At 40.5% G+C, this 23,628-nt stretch overlaps 1 protein-coding gene across 1 annotated transcript in view; it reads right to left on the reverse strand.

Annotated features, from left to right (window-relative positions):
- The window catches only part of TCF7L2 (transcription factor 7 like 2), a 173,110-nt gene extending 154,426 nt beyond the window's left edge, over positions 1 to 18,684 (reverse strand). The window contains exon 1 of the mRNA XM_026069605.1: positions 18,655 to 18,684. The gene's annotated coding sequence lies outside the window, so the exon portion shown is untranslated. The remainder of the gene's footprint in view (positions 1 to 18,654) is intronic.
- Positions 18,685 to 23,628: the final 4,944 nt, after the last annotated feature.

The raw sequence follows: 23,628 nt of genomic DNA on the forward strand, positions 1-23,628 counted from the left end.
TTAGAGAGATGTACAGTTAAACGCTGTCCTTCAAAAGTTACTCTATTATTAGGAAGAAGAATCCTGCCGAGCATGTGAGAGGGGTGRGGGGGAAACACTGAATGAATTATGTATGTTAGATCCAGCTTCTGCTTTCTTTTCAATGCAAAAGTCTTTCACCACTACTGACTTTCCTAAGGTTATTGATGGGAGTAAACAGAATTGTCGTTTCTCAGTTTTATCACATGGCTGACAGTATTTGATGTGTCTTAAGAAGCACGAGTTCTTGGGAGCATGTTACTGGGGAAAACRTTAGCTTTCACCTTCAAGAAGGGGATTCTGCTGCTCTCAAACACATGAAAATAAAAGAGTTTTCATTCTTGGCAAATTCAAAATGCACTAATACTTTACTTTTCAAACTTCATTCATTAACGCAACTACCACCTGGGAGAGTCATGGCCCACTATTTCTTTTTTTGAATATGTATTTTGTATAGACAATACGAAGCAAAAATATTACTAAAAGCAAGTAACATTCAAAGAGCCTTTTCTATCAGAAGTTAAATATTTTCTGTAATTCTTTTAAACAAGTTCTTTTAAAAATCATAATTCTGGCCTGAGCCAGTGAGATGTCAGGCATATACAGGACTCYGAGAGAAAGAGCTGTTCCCTCAGCTCCAGACTACTCCAATTCTTACGGTCAGACATGTCCTTAGGTAGCTTTACTGAAAGAGAGATGTTCAGTTTTCCACCCAGGTCATGTCCTGGTCAAGGGGAGGTATTTTACCCTACAATAATTCTCAAGCACTTTTTCTTCTTATCTAGCTTAAAGATCTAACTAGCAATGGGACTTGCAAASAACAGAATTATGAACTCTAGAAGCTACACTGAACGTTGCTGATAAAAACCACAAAACCAAAAACTCAACTGGAAAGTAGGCTAAAGAGCACAAACTCAGAGATAAAAAGCCACTCTCACTGTAAATAACAATGATAACAGAACCACTAAAGCAGAAATCAAAACCGTACGTACTTTGCATGTGGTTTTTTACAGCAAACCAATTCATTTGGTTCCCCTCAGTTCACACACCAATGCAACCAATATTTTGCATACTGATTGAGAGAAAAACCAGAACACAATACAGATGCCAATCGCTTCATCTAACCACAAAATAGCATAAAAATCAATATAATATACTTGTAAAGTACCTTCAGATATGATGTATGCAAAAAGTTACCTTACATTAGCGCTACCCCACTTGAACTTTCCAAAACATGAAGTATTAGGCTTCCAACACCAAGCCTATCTCAGCAGTGCTGCCCGAAGGGTATGCTTCAAAACAAGTTTGTCTTCTACACATTAACATACACAATTTACCAGAAAAATCAAAAGATAGGAAAAATACAAAATATGATCAGCAAAAGAAAGTTGATAGTTAGAACTATTCCCTATTTTATTTCCTAGCATATTGTGATATTAGGGKTTTTTTTCCATTTCTGTTTGTATGTTTTTTATTAAGGAAAAACTAATAATCATAGCATCACAAATTCCCAATTAAACTTTGAAGTTCACACATCACTGATGTAAAATCCACAGTCCTGTCGCTGAGATTTGGTTACGSGCCGCTCTACGAAAGTTAAATTACTAGGTTAACAGTTCATTACCTTTAAAATTAAACACATTATATTGTTAGATATATAATATTATACATTATATATAGAAATGGGTGCTCAACATCTAAAAATTACAACAGGTTGGCCAAAAYTGCAGGGTCTTCACTGAAGGATCTACTCCTAAACAGTGCTTAGAAACAGTAGAACCTGTTTAAGCCCCAAAATCAATCTCCAGGACAAGAGAACAAGTATTTTATGAGTATGCATAGTCTCTTACAGGACTGTAAGTGTAACAAGCCAAATTCTTGGTGGTGTACGTGGCCCAAGTCTAATGTACTCATTTTCTCGTAATTTTTGATTTGCTTTCTTTTCCTCCCTCCCACTGGGGGAAGAAAAGAAAAAAAAAGAAAAATTTCCCCACTCCCTCACTGCCGTTYCCCCAGGTTCAAAATTATTTCTCCTTCCTCTCTCTCAACACACAGGCGAACACGGCAGCAGTCTTTCAACAGAAAGTGTCAGTTTCTCCTATGGGAAATTCTACCACCAAACGCTGTAGTAGGAATAAACTGTAGTAGCATAGAAACAAATCATTCTTTAGTAAAACTGCATCTTAAAAATCCAGCAAATCCAATAGATTATAGCTGTACTGACTTCAATGGGGATTTTCCATACGATTGCTAAAAATCAATATAATTTTTTGCTCAAACTTTAAGAGGAAAAAAAATTATATAAAACGTGCATGTGGTCAGGCAGAAACAAAGCCTGAAATGTGTCATGCAATCTGGCTTCTCATGGCTACCACGTTCCAAACACTTCTGAGAACACGAAACCACAATGCCATAATGCAAATTCTTTCATATACRTAATTATTGAATACAATCAGCATCTGGTAGAAGAGAAAAGAAAGAAGTCAAAACACACAGCTCCCATCCCGACAAACTGTTAGCTGGCATAAGCAATCAGCCAGTTACGGTTTTACATACGATTTTGTTAGGAAGTCAAAAGGAAGAAAAAAGTTTTCTAGGGGAAGGGRTATTTTTCCCAGAATACAATTCTTTTATTCAGTTCTTATTTATTTTAACCCCACTTTTGCAAAGTTCGTTCCACCTCAAGACAGTATCTTTCCAAAATATAAAGAATCTGACCAAGCTAAGTATTAAGTAGGTACTGCTACTCCCATTTCATAGATGGGCAAACTGAGGCAGAGACAATCTGCCTAAATAGCAAATAGGACTGTCTACAGTATTCAGGAGCCATTTGAACCCTCTGAGTCAAACAACTTCTGCATCCTGCCTCCCTTTTTAAGTGATTTTATTATGAAGATCCTAATCAGTTGAATGATTTTTCTTAAGGGACAGTCACAAGATATACATTACATTCTTCTAATACACACATTTATATATGATCTGTACTCTCCAAAACAGTAAGACTGAATCCCATGTCAACATCTAGAATTCAGCAGATGATCACCTCATTCAACCAACAGTGACCTTTTAATTAAGTATAAGCCCAGCGTTCCTGAGTAATGCACACACATCTCAGGACACCAAAGCCCTTGATTATTCTTATTTGCACTTCAAGTTTACAAGAAAAAAAAAAATCATAATAATAATAACAACAATTTCATAATTAAATAAAAGTATTAAGCAATTCTAAAGCATAGCAGCTGGCAAGCCAGTTTTAGTGACTTAAAAAAGAATGACCCACAAGGGGGAAAAAAGACACCCCCCCCCCCAACACACACACACACACCGAGCAGTTCACTGAGCGATCCAGACACATTCTACAAGGCAGACATTGTGGGAGATGAAGTTACTAGGCAGGAAAAACAGTTGCTAAGTCTGAATATTTGGTTATTCTCAGAACAGGGATTAGGAGAGGAAGTGTTGACAATGTAAGAGTAGCTACCACGAAGTCCCAAGAGCTTTAGTTGTCCCTGCTGATCCCAAAGCGAAGGGGAGGGGTGAGTGACAGGGCTCGCCCACACTGACAGTGCCAGAAAATGGACTAATGTGACAAACAATTTTATACACTCTCCTTTCAATATACATTCTGCCAGACTCACTAGAAGGACCTATGTACACACGCACACACACACAGAAAAAATTTTTATTTTTAAATAATACTGGTATACTTTAGTCTTACAGCTCACAGTGAATTGTATTACTCCTTTTACCATTACTGCTTAGATATTTAAACAACTTGGAGCAAGACCTCTTTGATGCCCTCAAAGCAAGTCTTTCTCAACATGTTCTCAGTAAGGCGAAATGGACTTTTAGGATAAGACAGGACCAAGGACTACCTGCCTTCCCCAAAAGGCAGATGGACCTCTCTTCATTATGTTGAAGTGCTATTCATTCACAGTCTCAAGAACAGAAAGAAAATTATGTTTGAACAGATTTTATTGGCCTAGATTTAACACATTTCAAAATGAAACCATGCTTTCCAAAATTAATATGCTTGGAAGTATAGATGACTAAAAATGAAGATCACCTCTTTTCCCTGTACTTTAAARTGAAGTCCTACAGAATGACTTTTGCTGTTGAACAGAGCTTTTATGTGGACCAGAGATGAGGAATTACTAGAGGATTTCCTGAGATCTACACAGCAACAGCTTGATCATTTCATTCCAGCTTTAGTGGCACCTACAAATGTCACAAAATGACTATCTGACCTCAAAAACCTCAAAAATCTTGGACACCCGTAACTTGGGACAACACTTCCAGCCAGCACTGGTGGTAGGGAAATAGTTCCCTTTCCCATGCACCTGCTATCAGGAGGTGTGTGAGTAGCACTGACTACTGTGATAAGAGGGAGAAGAGCAGATTCACAGTAAGACACAAGTAGGGATATAACTAAGAATGTTGCCTCTTTATTAATTTTTTAAAGTCTTATGGAAAGAGCCTTAAAATCAGTAATACAAGGGGAGAGGTTTTTTGTGTTTTTTTTTTTTTTTTTAAGCAAAACTAAGACAGAATATGTGCAATATGTGCATTTAGGCAAGTTTTGCTGGAACCCACTGAAGACCAGGAGCAATCGAATCAAGTAAATTCATTGTCCAACTCCTCTGTCCTGCCAAAGCAATTCCTTTGTGAGATTGTTCACTTGGGTCTTCCTCAGCATTTGACAACTGCCTAGCACACACATTTTAGGTATTAAACCTGTAAATAAGCAGTGACAGCCTCTTAGGCCATTGTTGTACAACACCCGCATCCTCTGGAATATGTCAATAAACCTGACTGCAGAATGCTACGCTTAATTTTCTTTTAAAATAAGGAAGGCCGTCGCTGGAAAACCTCTGAATAAGCACACATTAAATACATCCCACAAAGCAATCATATCATGAAGAACAATCTGCAAGGAAGTGATCAATCTCTAGTCTCTGTTCAAGGAAAAAAAAAAATGAAAAAAAACTCACCTCCCTTGCTTTTTGACAAATCTTCTAAAAAACAAAAAGTTGACAAAAACAAATAAATCAAAACATCCCCCACACTTCCTGTGGCAGTCACTGAAAAGCAATAACAAAATGCTGTTTTTCAATTTATATATATATTTCCTTCTCAAATTGAAAGATCAATAGTTTTAAGGAAAATACTACACCTTCTTTCTGCTCCATATGTTTCTCTTATTGGTTCATTTACACTGTGCTGTTCTCATAATAGCAGTTAGTACATCTTTTTGTCATTTTAGCCTTCCACAGCCATTAGTGCTAACCGCTGAGACGGTGCGGCTCTCCTCTGCCATCCTGCCTGAACACTGCATCTCTTTCCCCGGCTGTTCTCCCTTTGACTAATGTTCACCAACACTCATACATCATTCCCAAATTGGTCCAAATGAATTAAACACAGCTCTGCTTAACATTACGAGATTTAAATGGATTTTCTCTCTACAGGTCTGCCCCATAATTGGGTTTATCCATCTTGTTGAAGTACAGTTTACACTTGCTAACATCACGCCAATTCAAGCTACATTTTCTGCTCCAGTGGCAGGAGCGAAGCAGATTTGTCATCGGATCATAACAGGTAATTCAAACAACAATTAGTTTGATGACGGCCCGTATGTCAATGTCTGGTCCCAGTCAGCACTACTCACACCCGGTGCTCTCTGTATGCTAAGATGAATTGTGCTTACAATTCTTCAGTTTCAATCAGCAAATACTTACTGGGAAAAAGCTGAAACTCTATTGACATAAAACCATCCTATTGTCTCGCAGGAGGCTGGCGGACGCCCCGGGAAAAGCAGCCCATAGGCAGGCAGCCGCACAGCGCGAGCCCTTCTTCCCTTGAATCATGCTGTCGCTAATGACACACTGCTCGGGATTTGTGCGTCTTCTACTGCCATTTGCCCAAGATAACAAATGCTTAGCACTTATGAAACTCCTTTCACCCCCACCCCCCGAAAAAAAAAATCTCACACCGATTCACAACCTTGAAACACCCCTCACGAAATGCAGCCGCCCTGCGAGGTAGGCAAGAACCTGTCCTCACCTCACAGATGGGGAAACGCAAGCAGAGAGAGGCAAGTCCTGAATTTTCTAATTGCTAAAACAAGATTGACTGATTTTTCTGATGGGTGTCACATCTACAAACCCACTGGTAGTTACAAAGGCAATTACAAAAAAAAAAAAAAACACCACTAAGCTTCATTGAAGATGAAATCCTGAGCTTCTCAATTTGGGTAGACAGCATTAGAAAGCTTCCGCTTTTTAGGATTTAGATATATTAGAGGAGATAGAGAGTAACACCCACAAGTCCCAATTTCTGGTGAAATACTTCAGCTACTAGCTCACATAATCAGATTCAAAATATTTGCAGGCAAAGTCATACATTCTGGGTTCRAAAATAACATGCATTTCTTGGAGAAGAAATAATTTTGCCAATTAGGCAAGACATAATTTGTCTCTCAAAATCTGTTCAAGAAAGCTCTTTCAAATTAAAAGACACATTATTTTCTTAGGGACAAGTAAGTCTAATCCCACATTCTCAGCGTTCAGGTCCCTTCACAGGCATGAGGTTACTGGGGACGAAGCATTTAGTAATTTCAGACAAACAATAATATAGATGCTGACTTACATGACTAAGTATTAATATTAGTACAATCAATCCATCAGCTATTTTTCCTCTTATTATTTCTGTTTGCAGGGGGGGAACAAAACACTCTCCTAACAGATTTCCCCCCCATCATTTTGTCATGAATTATATACGAACAAGTGATACTAGTTGCTCTAGTTGCTGTACATCATTTAACTGGGGAATCCAGCTTGCTGGCTTAAAATGAAGGAAGTCTTTCTATAATTAAAAAACAAAACAAAACAAAAACAAAAAAAAACCAAACTCATCCCAAAGAATCCAACATTTAGATAGAAGTCTTGGTTTAAAAATTAAAAATGTATTTAATGAGCAACAAAGATCAGTGACTAAAGATTTTTCAAAGCCAATACCAGAACACCATAAAAACCTCTTTAACCTAAACATTGTAATAGAAGACGATTAAATTCAAAACCAAAAGTGATTAAAGTAATGGGATATAAAATATTCTCCTTCTAGATGGGGCAAGGGGAAGTTCTACACAGATGGAAAGAAGAGACACTAAAATCTTACTGGAACCTGAAAAACATCGTTCTGTTTCTCTTCACTGAAACTTAAATCAGATACAAAACAACACTCTGAAAAATGACATTATTCTGCATGCCACCTCTGGTTCAATTTTACTATTCAAATACCATTATTACATATTATTGTATGTCCCAACAAAAACTACAAATACTTCTTTCATTTTCACCACTTATTTCCATTCTGATGCATGACTTATATACAGAGATAAAACAGTCGCATGGCCTGAGGTTCGGCTGAAGGAAATCAGCAGAGGGCTGGTTTTTTAGCAGAGTTACGACAGTTCACACAATCTGGGGGCAACATACATTTAGCAATTCTGCATTTGTTTTTTCATCATGCTGGTGTTTCAGTGTAATTCTGAGCGCTGGGAATGGCTCCAAGTGTCTCGGGTCACTTCTGAAAGTACAGTTGGCATCAATCCCGCAGGTCATTCCCTTGGAGGACTTCCCAACACCTCACGAGCACCCAATCAAAAACTCTGAAAACACTCAAAGACATCAATTCCCACACAAGCCCATCTTCTGCTGAATTGCGCCTGTCAAGCTATGAAGGGGAAAAAAAATGCTGATGCCCTAAACACTCGGCAGATTAATGGCAGGAACGCGAACGCAGCGTGTCGCCTCCCCGGGCTTCACCCACACAGAGTAGGCAGGGGAGAGGTGGCAGCAGACCACGCTGTGGCAAGAAGCAGCACCCAGTTTTGCAACTGTTACTCCTGTCCCACTGAAGGCTATGGGTATGGGGCAATGTTGCTCTACTAGACCCTTATCACCCTTATCTGTAACACAGCAAGGAAGTTACTTATATCCTTGTGCAAACCAGCCACTTAATTACGTGGGGTGGGGGGAGCGTTCTTAAAAGCGTGTTTATTTTTGTCAAGCTGGCATGAGAACGAGGCACAGGTTTGCAAGGGAGAGAAGGGCAGGGGTCACAGCATAAAAAAAGTAATAACGACTTCTAGGTTTGGGCATCGCCTGGCACCGAAGAGCCGGCGGATTCCAACTCTTCCAATCAGTCATTCACAGTCAGGAAATACCCTCTCTCTCAGTCATCACTCAAAACAATAAATATTTATTTATAAATTGCATGCCGTCTGTTCACCTAGCATGAGGCTGAACAGACCAGAAATAAGAGCAGCACAACAATTGTCAGAATAGCTGCAAAAGCAAACAAGAACCATATAATGGCAAACCAGCCCCACACAGGCAAGTTCAAGTACTACCAGGAAGAATCATCAACATCCCAGAAATTATAAAGACAAGTGGAAAGTTTCTCTATGCTTTAGATTTATTCTGTCATACAAAATAGGGAGGCCATTCCCAGGTCGTAATCCCTCAAAAGAGGAGACTTCCTATTCTATCACCAAGTAGGCTCAGCTCCAGCCATGGTACACAGGTGTCGGGCTGACATTCTGGCATAAAAGGAGGTCAGTGCGGACGGTGCCTTGGACACAACTTTGGGTAGAGCACAGCCAAAAATCCACGCAGCGAGCAGAAACCGAGCTGAGCACCTAATAAGTTGATTTCTTTTTTTCATTTAATAAATCTCAGCTCTCGCTACCAGCCAGTGCAAAGCTTCAAAGCCAAGTAGAACAATGCATCCTTGGGCTTTTGTATCCTAGCTTGCTCCGACAGCTTCCGTTGCAAATCAGTTGTCATAGCCAGAGACTGGACTTGAGAAACCGATTAAACACAGCTTCCTCTACTCCTGGCTGATGCAGCGCTCCCTCTTCCAGCTCCTCATTAACAGACCTCACAGATATGAGCTGTGACTGCTAACTCCATTGGCTGTTGAAGGGTACACATCAGCCTAGATCCTGGCAAGTAGCTGGCTCTGAAAAAAATCCAGCTTTTGAGAGAGGTCAGAGGCCTATCACAAAGCTGTGTGGACTACTGTGCTGAAATCACCCAGCAAGCGCGCTCACCCAGCCTGCGATCAGAACGTACCGAGGTCCGTCTCGGAAAGAGCTGAGGGCATCGGACCAGCCGGAGGCCCACCACAGCCTTCAGATTTTGCCATTGCATGCCAACACAACAGCCTCCGGGCTCATGAGGCTGAATCCCAAACAAATAAACCTTCTAGCAGAGAGAGACTCAATTCAGAGACACAGATAGCATCCAGACTCCTGTGCAAAGAGCTTTGCCCAAGAGCTGACTAGACGGGTATGGCAGTCAAAGTAGGAGGATGGAGACCACCAGAGACAAAGGCTGGTGTCCCGGCCCTCTCTAGAAAAGGGAAACTCCCATTGCCTTCAGCAAGGCCAGGATGTGACCCAAGCTTGTGGAGCCGCCCTGAGGGAAAGCAATTTGTCTCACTCAAGGGATGCCAAAAAAATTTAGCACAGCATCCATAATCACCCTGAAATGTTCTCTGCTAGCAAAACATAATTGGTTTATCATTTATTTCTCAATTAAGTGGTGCTTCAGTTGACCAGGGAGTGGATTCCTATTGTATATTGATTAGCCAATAAAAATACATTTAAAAGCAAGTCTGACTACAAACAAGGAACAAGAGCCCTTTCTGTCTGCCAAGCGAGGTGTCCGTCTGTACAGGCTGCTGTACTTTCTCTCCACCTGTTCTAGCAGTTCAGGTGTTGTGAAAAATGCTTTTACACAATGAATGAATTCCTAAGGCTACTTGTAAAATTACTAGGCGCAGCCTTGTTAAACATTCATTTGGATCTAAGACAATAAATTAAATCACAAAGCAAGTGAGCAGCAAGTGCTAAGCTACAATCAAAGCTAAGTAAACAGAATATTCCACCAGTGGCTTATCCCCCAGCCATTACTCCCCATCATCTGTCCCTGCTCTCCGCACTTACAAGGCCTCCCACAAATCAATAGCAAGGCTCATTGATTATAATTGGAGCAGGATCACACCCTTTTCCTTCCAGGTCAAAAGGCACAACAAATACAGGCCATTAAGTATTTTGTGACACCACTCAGTGACTATATACATAGTTATGATATCCACAGAATAATGTTCATTTATTTCAGCAACAATCTGACAAACTATATTTATGCTGCACCTTTGCCCTCCTTGCTTGAACTCTGCTCAGCAACGTCTCTCAGCTGGGACTACTTCTAACACACAAAACTTCCAAACAGCTTTCAAACCGCCAGTGTTTCTTGGATATTGTTTTGTTTAAATCTACTACAAAAGGGCATTTTCTTGCTCTCCACTCTTCCATCCTCCTCCCCTTCTCCTCTTCCCCCTTAGACTGTGTGCCAAAAAAACAAACAAAAACAAAAAAAAAACCCAAGGATTTAAAGTAACATTTGTTGCACGCCCTCTGTGAGCACCGAGAGTCTGAAGCGTTACTGTGGCTAGCCTAAAAAGTTGCATTCCACTACCGAACTAAGGAAGCAGCCCATCTGGTGCTGGCAAAGCGCTCAAGAAACCCCACAACTACCCACAGTCCCTCACGAGCTTCAGAGCGGCACGACCTACCAGGTAGGAAGGTTACTTTAGAACAGATACTTTAATTATTGACACCCTAATACCGCAGTCACACTACTGCTTTCACTTCATTCCAAGATTGCTGTGTTTTATGGACAGCCAGCAACAGAAATATTATTAATGCTAATTTTATACTTCAGAGAAAGAAAAGAGGCATAGACATTTACCTACATTTTGTATATGTGTATATATTTTTTATATATATATACACACACACAGAGACATACATACATATTTATAAATAGATAGATATATGTACATAGACACACACAYGTCTGTGCAGATAAACCCATTTGCTACAAACGAAAAGACTGGTTGTCTGAAGGTGTTATAAATGCCTCTCAGAACTCATTTAGTCTGGTCTGCATAATCTCACCAGTGGATTTGCCACTTGTAAATATTCCAAACTTAGGTCAATAAAAATCTTTTCAGCAACCAGGCAACTTATATGTATCTATTCACAGATCCATTCTAACATCCACTCTTGGTTTGTTATTCTTCTGAAACATCGGTAGGCTAAAGAAGCAGAAAGGGAGAAGGTAGGGAGAAGGGAGAAAGCCCAAATCATGTGTCCTTATAAAGGACATTCTGAGTGCTCAGCAAGTTGGGGAGGTGGAAATTCACACCCCACTGACAAGATGCAGCAGCTCCACATCACTTTTCCTCATTCCAAAACTGAAAGTATGGCAGAGAGGAGAACGTCAAGAAGCAAAGAGATAAATGTAGAAACCGATGTCGTGTCACGCTCTCATAAAAGGCTCGGATACACCTACAGAATCTTCCTTATGACAGTCGTATAAACATTGGGCTGGGGCTGTGTACAGGAGATTAAACCAGAGAGGAAGTTTCACACGTGTCATGCTACCAAAGGTTATTTYAGGAACTGCTTAGAAGCTGAGTAGGGGGTGGAAGCTGATTATATTACCACAGATATATTTAAAAATATAGGCCAAAACTCTCATCAGGTTCTTTCATAAAGGGTCACAAAGTCTGCACTGTGACTTGAGCTTGAAATTCGGGCTGCAGAGCAGAGGGCAGAGGAGAATCTACAGAGCTGTGCTGATCTCGCCTGGACATGAATCTTCCCTCACACCAGGATGCAGCCAGGGCAAATGTACTGTGGCTTAAAGGTTCACTTTTGCTCAAGGGACAACCCAGGTTTGCATGTAGAGACTTCTCTCCCAAGGCACCTATGCATGGCCATCTGCCTCTTACAGTTCCTGGAAAAGCTGATTTTACCGGACCAGACCAATGCTTCTTTTAAAGTGGAAGGCAGAATACATCAAGGAATACACTTGAGACTCAAGCAGGACATTCCCAGCAAGGACCTCCCCACTGCTTTGTGAACCATCACGAGCACAAAGAATACTTGGGGAAAGACAGCATGCAAGTATAGCACAGACACTCTTCTGGGGCCATGCCATCCCACCAGCCAACACCAAACCACAGCTTAGCAACCTCTAACCTACCTCTGTGCAACACACAAGCTTCAGAAGAAGGTTAACCACTACGACAGAGTTCCAGCTGCCTTTGGGTCACATTTTGATGATAACTCTGCAGCTGAAGCAGGGCTTTGGAGGAGCACAGTCCAGCTTTCCATAGATTCAGAAGAATCAGTATGCAAGGGATTCTACCTCTGCTTAATTAAGAAATGCCTCTTTTCTCCCACATGAGCATCAGCCTTAGCAAACGTGGAGAACAACGCTACCTGTTCAGAGTTGTATTCATGACTTCTAGATCACCAAGCAAAGTCACAAGTACCATCACTTGGGCCTCAAACTTGGGAGAAAAACACTTATATACATACGTATATGTATATATATTATATACAGGTATTAGAGTTTCCCTGTCAATTTCTTTCAGATTTGTGTGCCAAACTCCTGGTTCAGAAACAGATCCATTTAATTACTTGCACAGCTTAAAGCACAGTTTTTCCAATGCTACTTATGCAAAATTTGCAATCATCTATTGAAGCTTTTAAAGAGAGCTTTATGTTAAAAATTAACTGATAAAGTAGCTAACTATATCTTAATAAAGTTGTAATTGTTAAGCCATCCAAAAAAGTCACTGAACAAAAGCCAGTTTCATTTTCATTCACATATAGTTCCTCTCCTACCTTCAACTGCTCCAAGATTTTGGTATCTATAACTACACAGATGGGTTCATTTGCTTAAAATCAAGCATTCTACTGCAATTATTGTATGAACCTAGCCATTTCTTGGGTTGTGCAGACAGAAGTATAAATGAAATTTGAAATCTGGGACTCAGTTTGGGTGGGCAATGCTTCAAATTGTAAAAGCATTCAAATAACACCATATGTTAACCGCCCCTCAAGCTCCATCATCTAATAGGACATAAGTTCTTGGCTTTTTTCAGTGCAGTAAGATTATTCATCACACAGCCATGTTATTGGCCCATGATCCGAAGTCAGAATTACCTAATCAGTTGCCAGGTATGGCCCACCCTGCCTAGTTAAGCATTCTTGATGAAGTTAAAGGGACAACTTTTACTACCTTAAAAGAAAGAAGTTATTGCACAAAAGGGTCTCCAATGAATTCCAAGACGGCTTACCCCACATGCTTGCCATCCAACAAGCTAAATACAATATTCGCTGTATAGAGCGTATGTCGTATAATCAGCACAAGCTGAATGATTTAAGTTTGTAAGGCAGACGCACAGTGCTACTAATACAATAACAAAACAAGAGCAACTGATGCAAAGCAACAGAAGCTAATGCAACCTATACTGGCAAACAACATGAGGAAAGTTGTACCAATGCTAGCTTCACCTCCCATTAGTTCAGCGTATCTACACTACCATTCCAAAAACATCAATAAATCATCTTTTAGAAATTATTATCCAAGTAGAGGGAGGAAATTAAACCTTTCGCTTATAGAGTTTAATTTATTTCAATGAAACTTACACAACTGCAAAGACAAGGAAACACCATAACTCCTAACTAACACCAGCTGCTAGAAACAAGATCACCACAGCAGATTGCAATTCATAAGTTCATCCACTGAAAGTTTTAGGACAAATCACTACTATCTTAGTGGAACTACACTCTTTGGCTGGAGAACTTCACACTAGTCACTACAGAGAGAAAAAAAAAGAAAAATGCATCTCCAATGCACCAAACTACTAAACCTCATTGAAAGATTTTTTAACCACCTTCTTGGACAGCCTCATATCAGCCTCATTTCTTTATATAATTCCAAATTCATGTCTAATAGAGATGTCTGATTGCTTCTTCACTATAAGCCATGTTTCCTGACAGTGCTTGGAAGGTAGCTAGCCTTCCCCTGAACACAAGCACACACACCATTATGTCTGTGCATAAATAAGATGGGAAACTATCCATTTCTCTCTTGATCAAACAGTTCCATAACTGAGACTCCTGTCATGCTACTCAGCTGAGTAATTACTCACTGAAAAAGAACAGCAAGTAACTTGTGAACAACTTCACAGGCAGCAGCCTTTTTTCCCCTCCTACATAAACTTAAATGCCAAATACCAAGCCTATTTGTAGCAGTCAAGATTAGTTCTAACAGCAAATCACCAAAAAGGACAAACTGATCTGAACATTTATCTAACCACTAATGATCATTTCTACTTAATTTTTGTTGTACCCCAAATGCATTAAGTACTTATGATAGATAATGAAGAAAATTGCCATCCTTGCCTGCAAGAATTCCCATGAGTATGAAGGAAATAGAAATAACATGAAACTGGAAGAGACATGGGAGAAGGATAATCTCAATGTGCAACCGCTTGTGACAGCAGGGGAGTGGATCCTTGTTTTCATTCTAGATGTACCTCTTTTGGTCTTAACTGGAATTACGCCAAAGGAAGATGACCCATTGCTAGATATTCATCAAGTTACACAAAACTACATCTGTGTGTTGGCACAACAGAAGAGGAGAAGCACTACAGATTCTAGGATTTGGCCCTGCTGGCTTTTAAAACTGTTCTCACAATCTTAAGAGGGTTTCTCTGTTAGCATGAGATACCAGGTCACCTTCGGGGACAACATTAGATTTATTCTTCTCTAAAGTAGAACATAGAAGAGTCAAACAGCTAACATCCCCCCATATTTTAAGTCACCTTAACTTTAAGCAAGGGCAATAGGATTTACCCAGCAGCTAGAATTCAGATGGTTTGATTTTGCTCCCACCAAACAGAGCATATCCATGTGAGTGCGCAACTACTGCAGCTTACTGGTTTTACCAGGGTACAATGCGGCTGGTGATTTTGGGGACTACAAATCAGCACAATGTCCCACTACCTCAGTTTCATGCAAATATTCAGGTTTAAGTGTGACCAATTTGAAGGCAATCAATGTGCAAAAACATCTTCTCCAACCAGCTTTGTGTAGCTATACCTTGAAAAAAATGACTCCATGAAAGTGGTATGAGGGTGAGGTAGGGAGGAAAGGAGTGTAGTGTTTATTTCCTTTTAACTTTCCATTTCATATGTATTCAGTGCCATGTCTGAACATGTTCAGACATTTCTTCCCCTCCCCGGTTACCCTTCTTCCAAACGCTTGTCCTACAAATTATATCTGGGATCTGAAAATTAAGCTGAATTCTTGCCTTCTCTTTCTTATGCACACAGAGTAATAAAAAGACTTTGCAATCCAAATTCTGCACTTGTGTACAGCTGCATAACCCCATTGTCCTCAAATTATTCCCTTAACAATGGCTGTGGGTTTGTACAGGTGTTGAACAAGCCCCGTAATTGGAATTTAACTAACAATTCCAACAGCAGGGGAAAAAAAAAGGGGGGGTGAGGGAAGAGAGAAAGAAGATTCAACTCACTCTTTGTGGCATTGTCAACATGTTCAAGTAGCAATAAAAACAAAAACAAATGTCAAAAATATCTAGGTGCGTCCAATGAAAATTGGACACGCACACAGAATCTCAGGGCCATATACCCCAAACGAGTTTCCAGGAAGGGCAGCATCTCAAAACTGCTTACCATCGCATTAAGAAACAATCCCAAGGGTAAGCAGAAAAGCAAGATAGGGCCAGGCAGAACAGGAGGCTTGAGGAAATACCCAGCAACAAGATGAGGGCATCTGCCACTCAGCTTTGCCACCTGAACTACGATTAACAGCTGCTTTTATAGTCTGAGCAGTATGTACTTCCCAGCTAAATACATAGCTGTAAAATCAAATAAAAGCTTTCTGCTGTTGTCATGAGCTACATGAACTGCCCGAGATCATGACTAAAAAACAGCTTCCTCCTGCCCTCTCCCTCCGCGTATCAAGCTGCAGCCAAGACACTGACTGGAGACGTACTTAGAGTTTGTTGCTACGGATAACTTGGCCATAATAACGTAAAAGGAAAGGTTATCCAGTAGGCAAATGAAGGAGATCAGTGACTTTATAGGGCCAGCAATTACTCCTTAGCGATGCAGAATTACTACAGAGCATTCATTACTGAAGAGATGCCAGTTACTGACAAATTACCAAACTGAGAAATTAATTACCAGCTGAGAAAATAATGCACAAGGGGTAGGACTGAGAAAGCCATATTCAGGAGAGGTTCATAATTTGCAACAAGTACGTTCTAATCAACAATTAGTCCCGCGCACGGGGTGCTCTTTCAGAGCGGCCCAAGCCACAACCCGTCTGCTAACTATCACTGCTTGAGACAAAGTAACATCATCTCAACATGGACACACCGTCCAACCTGACCATGGCACCGTCCAAGGCACAGATCCACAGATCCTGCAAGCAACGCAGCGTTGCTGCCAGGATAATCCCCGTCTCCCAGCTCCTCCTCGCGCCTGCGAGAAGGTTTCCCATATTCACAGCACCGTTCTCGCAGACAACCCGAGTACGCAAACAGAAGCGTGCTTTGCTAAATGTAAACAGGCATTTTTTTGAAATGTAAACTTAAGGCCAAGTAATTTTTCCACAGCTTTTTTGACGCTAGCGAACAACTCTGAATAATAAATCTGTTTTTTTCTAAAATATAACAAAGATCTGGCCAAATTCGTCACCATCACCAGTGGAAAATAAGTTGTTTGGCTTGGTGGAGAAGAGGAAAGCTATATACAAGAGTTTCTTGTGGGAAGAACAATCACTTTTTCAAATAGGCAATACCTCTTTTTCTTGTCATTCAGAATTGCCCGGCTCTCTCACCTGACTGAGGATGTAGGCATGGGACATGAGCCAGGTCCGCAAATACTGTAAGTGTACTGCTCAGGACCTCAGTCCTACAACTTTCACTCAGATGAGTATCTACTACCTTTAGCAATGTTTCTGTAATCTGTAGCAAGACCACCCTTCTTCCTCTGGTGCATCTTAGGAATATGTTCAGATACTCGCTGTTCCCAGGTCTCCAGGAGGGAAGGAGGGAGGGAGAAAGTAAATGTATAATATTCACAAGGTCCCAACATAGAGCCTAACCAGCTATGCCCACAGGCCCTGAAGGCAACATTAGATACAGAGAAACCCAAGATAGAGCAAAGACATCAACCTCAAGGGCTCCTTTTTCTCTGCATTTAGATGCAGCGGTGAAAAAGGGGGAGAGACATAACACTGACTAAATAATTAAGCAAAACAGCAAGGATCACTACCACCAAGACTTCGCAAAGCAGAGATCTTACATTATTTCAGGGAGAACAAACAAAAGGCAAACACAAAGCCTAAACAGCAACTAAATGAATAAATGGACATCAAAATGACTAATGTTGCACTCAGGGTGATTATTCAAAAGTCAAGGAGCTTAACATTTTGTTTTCATCAAAAGTAAAGGCTTACGGGAAATTCAGCAGCCCCGCATCCTTCCCTGGGCAGGAGCACCCACAGGGTGAACTTGCTGTCTCACTCACACTGCTCTCTGCAGAGCATCTCACCAGAAGGAGCCCAGCTCAAGGCCTCCAGACACTTCTGCAATGCACCCAATGATGACTGTCATTTTTACAGTTTTATTTGGCTTGTTCACAAGACCCAGTCTCATGTAATCCATGGGCCTGATCCTTCTCCTAACAAGAGCAATGGCAAAACTCCAGCTGATTCAGTAGTTCTGGACAGACCTTACAGTGGCAAGATGATAAACTTTAAAGGCCCAAGCCCTATTCGTCCAGTCCTCGCTTCCACAGGTAATCCCATTAAAACTAATGGGATTGCTCCTAACAGTCAGAGATGCAGGATSAAGTAAGAAAGACAACAAATTTACTGAGAAATATTCTGGGCTTCCCCTCCAGCAGAGCACAAGTGCATTTCCAAAAGTATCATCTTATTTCTGTACATCAAATTAGAGCACCTCCCCCCTCACCCCCCCCCAAAAAAAAAGAAAGAAAGAAAAAAAAAACTGCCTGAAACCGTCATTTGAGGCAGGAAGAAGAAACGCAAGTCCTTGTTCTTTTAAAACAAGGGCAATTTAATGATGAGTAGCTAAAAATGTGGCCACACACACACACTCCTCCATATACACATACATACACAGAGGCAGTTCATCAAAAGTGAATCACAGAGAGAAAGATGAATTTGAACCCTTTATCCCCTGTCCTTTGTAAAGGCTGCCACTCAGTAAACGGAGATTGCTCTAATTACTGTGACAATTCTGCACCCCGTTCAAACAACTTTTGTGCTCTGGACAGGTTTCTCTGCGAGTTTGAAATTCTTGGCCTGAGAACCACTCTTGTCTAAAAGAGGTTTCTCGTTCCAAGCGCAGAATGCAACACTAACAAGTTGTCCCTCTTTTCAGCTCCTTTCATTCTCCTCTTTTCCAATTGCCTGATTCAGAGCTTAATGAAAACTTGTCAAGGCTTTTCTTCCCACAAACCCTGTAGAGCCCCAAGGCAATCTGTGCACAGAGTAACCACAGGAATCTCATATTGTCAATTAAAATTGAACAGACACCTGATAACTGAGTATACGTTCGCAAATAATATATATCACATGCATATACACAGATGCGCACACGTAGCCAGTCAGATAGGCGCATTACGAATATACTAAGAGCGCTGTTGACATACCAAATTCCACTTTCAATCACCCAGTTCCACTTGGGTTCTAGTTTTCAGTTCTTAATTTAATATTCCTGAAATTAAAGACAAAGTAATTTCAAGTTCTGTAGTTAACCAACAGATTTTAATGGAAAATACACTAACTGCATATACTAGGCAGTCAGCCTTTAATAACCCTGGGGATTGTAAAGATATTTAGCCCCAATCCAGACAAAATAACCTTTGTGGGTAATCTTTATACAGTCATTTTATGACTGGCACAGGAGTTATGTCTGTGACTAGCTCCTGCACATATATATATAAATAGGTATGGACACATATACATCTTAAGTGACATTTTAAGGTGTAGTTTAAGAATTAAGAATAAGTCCATAGGGGAATGTAACAGGGAACAAAATTAAACTGAAGTATTCAGTTAAAAACAATAAAAAATCTCAGCAACTTGTCATCCAGATAGAGAACTATAATTTGTACCTCCTTTCAAAGGCAGAAAATCTTCTTGCCAGTGTCCCAATAAAAACAAAACACTGGTTGCTATCTTATTCTTCTGATGTGTTCATTCAAGGTCATACCTTTCCTGTATTCTTTATATCAGCAAACATTTATAATAGAGTAATTTCAATAGCAGTCTGTTGAGGCTGGGTGTAGATCAATGCAGCATATATATACATATGCCATGTTCCAGACCTTGTCTATGTCAGAATAGTGGCCCTGGTTTTATAAATCTCTTAAATCCAATTAAACCAATGCAAACCTCTCACTGTGCATGCTCCCAAACCAGTTCACTGGTTTAACCAGGTTAAAATTATTCAGGCTAGGGTTTAAAGTAGTTCAAAAGAACCTTTATTAAATATTTGCATCAGTTAAAAAAAGAAATCAATGTAGTTACTTGTCTCTAGACTAGAAAAGCCTATAGCCTCAGACTTTTCCAGATAATTACTTCAGGAGTCACTGACTCCAGCGGGAGTTTGGATGTACTCAGAGGGATAAGCCCCCACCTTTTCCTGCCCTTATTTTTTTTGTTTTGCTTTCTTAAAATAGGATGATTTGTTTCTGTTGTATCAACATCTAAGAATCTCTCATACTCTCCAGAAAGCCACTTTGCAATATTTTCAGTTTGGTGTTTTCTAAATATTCTTTCTCACACTCTTGAGGGGATTTTTTTTTTTTTTTTTTTTTTTTTTGGTGTTTCAGCTGCAGCATCATCTCTAGTGAATTAAAAAGCAGAACTGGATTTTGCTGTATACAGCACCTTTCATAACACGGACACTCTGGTGAGCCCTACAAAGCTGTGAGATAAGTATTGGTCAAGCACAACTATATATTCATACATGGTGGCCATTAGACTTGCAATCGTACTTCCCACRGAGCCTAGGGCATTAAAATCTGTTCTACAGAGAGGGTAAAACAGTTAGTCAGGACTAACTGTATCAGTAGAACTAACAAAATGCTTATGGGACCTTTAACATCACAGACAGTCCCTCCTGAATTCAACTTGGCTTCTTGATGGAATTCCTGCAGGAATTCAGTACTGAAACATCTGACCACGAAAAGACGCTGTCCTCCCATCTTCTCCCTCTTCCCCTCCTCGTGCTTCCTTAAGCAAGTAGCAAAAGCATTTTAAACAACACAAATACATTTTCTACTCACCAAAGCCTACTTGTCTCATATAATTTCCATCGTTTTACTGTCATCATTTTTTCTTTGCTGAAACCAGCAGCATATGAGTCAGAGAACAACCATTAACTTTTACAACTTCCATACAAATCCACCTACTCATATTAAAAAAGCAGTATTGACATGCAACACAGCCACAGACCAAATCCTGATCCCGCCAGGATGCTCTGCACTTCTGTGGGTAAGTCAGATACTGCAGAAGCAGGGGCTCATTGAAAAAAGTACCATCGGAAACACAGCTTTTTTTTTTTTAAATGAATGAAGGACACCACAGAAGAAGCAATGTATCAATATGATGCTTAGTTTAGTTTGGCTTTTTCAATACCTTTATCCACTTTTGAAAAAGTTGGCAATTGGAACACACAGGGCCTGATCCAAAGCCTTTCGTTATTAATAGAAGTCTTTTTCCACTGACTTCAATGGATCTTGGACTAAACCCAAGGAAGACAAGTTTTCACAGCAGTAAGAGTGGCACACATTCTCTGGATTCAAAAAACAATAGATAGCATTTATGATCTTAATCTGTACAGTGTAGTTTTGTGTTTGTTTTCTTAAATAGGTCCTAGGCTGTCTGATTAACACACCCCAAAAGCCTCTCTGAAGCTGAAAGGAGTTACGAGCAGATACAAAATGCCTTGCAAAGATCTATAATATTCCCAGTATTTCCTCCAACTAGAATATAAAGGCATCCTTTACCACAACATTTCTTATAAGTTGCTGCAGCCACACTTTAAAGTGTCCCATCGTTATTAACTCCTCTAGGAACAGCTATAACGCTCCTCATCATGAATTAATTTGTATTAGTATGGCTATCATGTGCCTTTCCATATGAAACCCATTGTTCTGGAGCATTAATAAAAACCTCACCAAGTGAAGTAATGCAGTACCCCTATATTTAGTTTAAAGAAATTTAAAATAAATACATTAAAACAAAATTGCTAATATCTTTAGTACATCATAATTGGCACAGCAAGCAGAAACCCAGTTATCTTCTCAGCAAGTATTTATAGCATCACCCTTTCCCATTCATTCTGCATTTTCTTAGAGAATCCGCTGTACCCTACATCTGCAATTCATTGACTTTACAATTTACCACATGTTGAGATGGAGAGGTCTCAGCTCCATTTGAATCACTGCACAAATATGCAAGTGATTTATCGTTTTAAAACTGAAGACTGCAGAAGAACGACTCCACTTTTCCTGAACATTACTCCTTCTGGCAGACCATGAACAATTACAGTTCGTACTAATTAAGCTCTGTAAATGTGCTGTGCCCTGCTAATGCCTACCAGGCCTCAAATTTAGTTTCATGCAGCCAAACTTCAGCCAGCAGCTTAACTCATTCAGCACTGCCCAGTTGCCTGCGTACGACCCCACAAGAAATGAGGGTTGTGGGTTTAGCCTACCTAAAACCCGGGAAAAAGCCTGAACAGATTTTGCAAGCAAAGAATCAGACTGGGAAGAGGATGGGGCAGGCAGGAGGCAGGGAGCGGAAAGTATCCTTGTTGATAACCTGTTAAAAAGGGCCCAATACCACACCAGCTTTGTAATGTGGTGTTAAGGGATTCATATTTATCCCCAGGGGCTAATAAGTCACAGCATTCCATTGATTAGGAAAATGCATAAAACCTTCAACAGAACCGTACATTTATTTGTGGAAGGTCCAAATTGACAGCCCCCTCATTTTTTAAGTCAGGTTTTACATGATTTGTAGAAGAAAAACATATGGGCAAAAGAGAGTAGATTTCCACCACACACATAACCCTGCATTTTTTTTGAATTAGTATCCAAGTGTGACAGTAACCTACAGGGAAACTGAAATAAAACTGCTGAAGAAATTAAAGCTAAAAGTAATACCTAGGCATACTTGAGTAATCACATTATCTTGTTAAAACACGCGCACACACAAACACATATATATATATATATATATACACACAGAGAGAGAGAGAGAGAGCGAGACAAGACAGAAGCACTTCAAATATAACTGTCCACTCTAGGAAAGCTTGTTTAATAGGGAGTGAGCTGAGAATAACGAGCTTTGCTGAGTGAAGCAGTGTTTTTTCCTGGGCCCCAGACTTTCCCGACACTTAAGRGTCAGTCCCCAGATCCCAAGCTTCCCCTTCAGCCATCCGTTCATATACAGCTTTCTCCCCCCACCACCCTCACCCCAGTTTAAGATTTCTCCTTGCACTTCAATATTCTTCCTTAGTCCTCCCATTACTCTCCACCGGCCTCTGGACTCTCTGCTTCTCTCCCAAACTTCAACACTTCTCCCCCGTGCTCCCCCCCTCACCCCRGCACATACGCTTCACCCCGCACAACCCAGAGTTTTCTTTCAAGAAGAACTTCTCCCATACAAACTGCTTCCAAGCTGAGCATACGAATTCATTCGGTGCATGTTTCCCCTTAACATGGGCTTTTGCTACTTTAAGAGGTCCTATTTCACACACACACACAAAATAATCAGTCTAATATATAGCTAAGGAGGATGCCTGGAAATGCATTAAACCTGACGTGTTTTTTCCCCCAGCTCAGTGGTACGTGAGAAAATTAAAGGACATTTCCAGGTGTCATCTTTCTTGAACCGTTTGCTTGTGTTGGTATCTAGGAAATACCGCATAATACTGCTGAGGCCGCTATAAAGGACCCGAGTTGTACTAAACTTCTTCCTTTTTCCTGCCCGGCTGCATCACGCGGAGCCAAGCGCTTTCAGCACTGCAAGCGTTAATTATAAACTTCAGAGCCTACGTAAAAGCACAAACATAAACCAGCGGTTCGGAGGAGGAGCACAAATATTCTTAGCTTTTGGGTGGGGAGAGACAGGATTTCCATATCTCCCCCCACACACCACCACACTCCATCTCTCATTGCTTATAATTAGTGAAAGAAATCTGACCCACTGCCAGTGTCTGTGGACCTTGGATATTATAAGGCCAGCGTGGCGTCAAATATCTTAACATTCATAAGTGTTATAGGCTGTAAATAAACCCCGTGGATTTATGACCCTGCGGTGCTTGCCAGAAAACGACTGTGGCACATTTCTTTCAGCAGACCTGTTGAGGTGCAAGTTTGCCTTTGGTTGTAAAATTAACCATTTCCTTCACAAATGTGCCCAATTAGAAGTCAAAGTTTAAGGCTTACTTACATATTTGCAAGAATGCAGTACTAAGGAGACGCACAGGAACAGAGCTTTAAACTTTTCCCTAAACCTCACAAACACCCCAAGCTAAAGTCCTCACAACAGCTCCAGTGTGGGAGCAGAGCATCGAATTTCACCTCAAACCCCTGGAAGGAAGGAAAAAA

Source organism: Apteryx rowi, unplaced genomic scaffold, assembly GCF_003343035.1.
Source record: "Apteryx rowi isolate R43461 unplaced genomic scaffold, aptRow1 scaffold_3, whole genome shotgun sequence".
In the NCBI taxonomy this organism is placed as follows: Eukaryota; Metazoa; Chordata; class Aves; order Apterygiformes; family Apterygidae; genus Apteryx; species Apteryx rowi.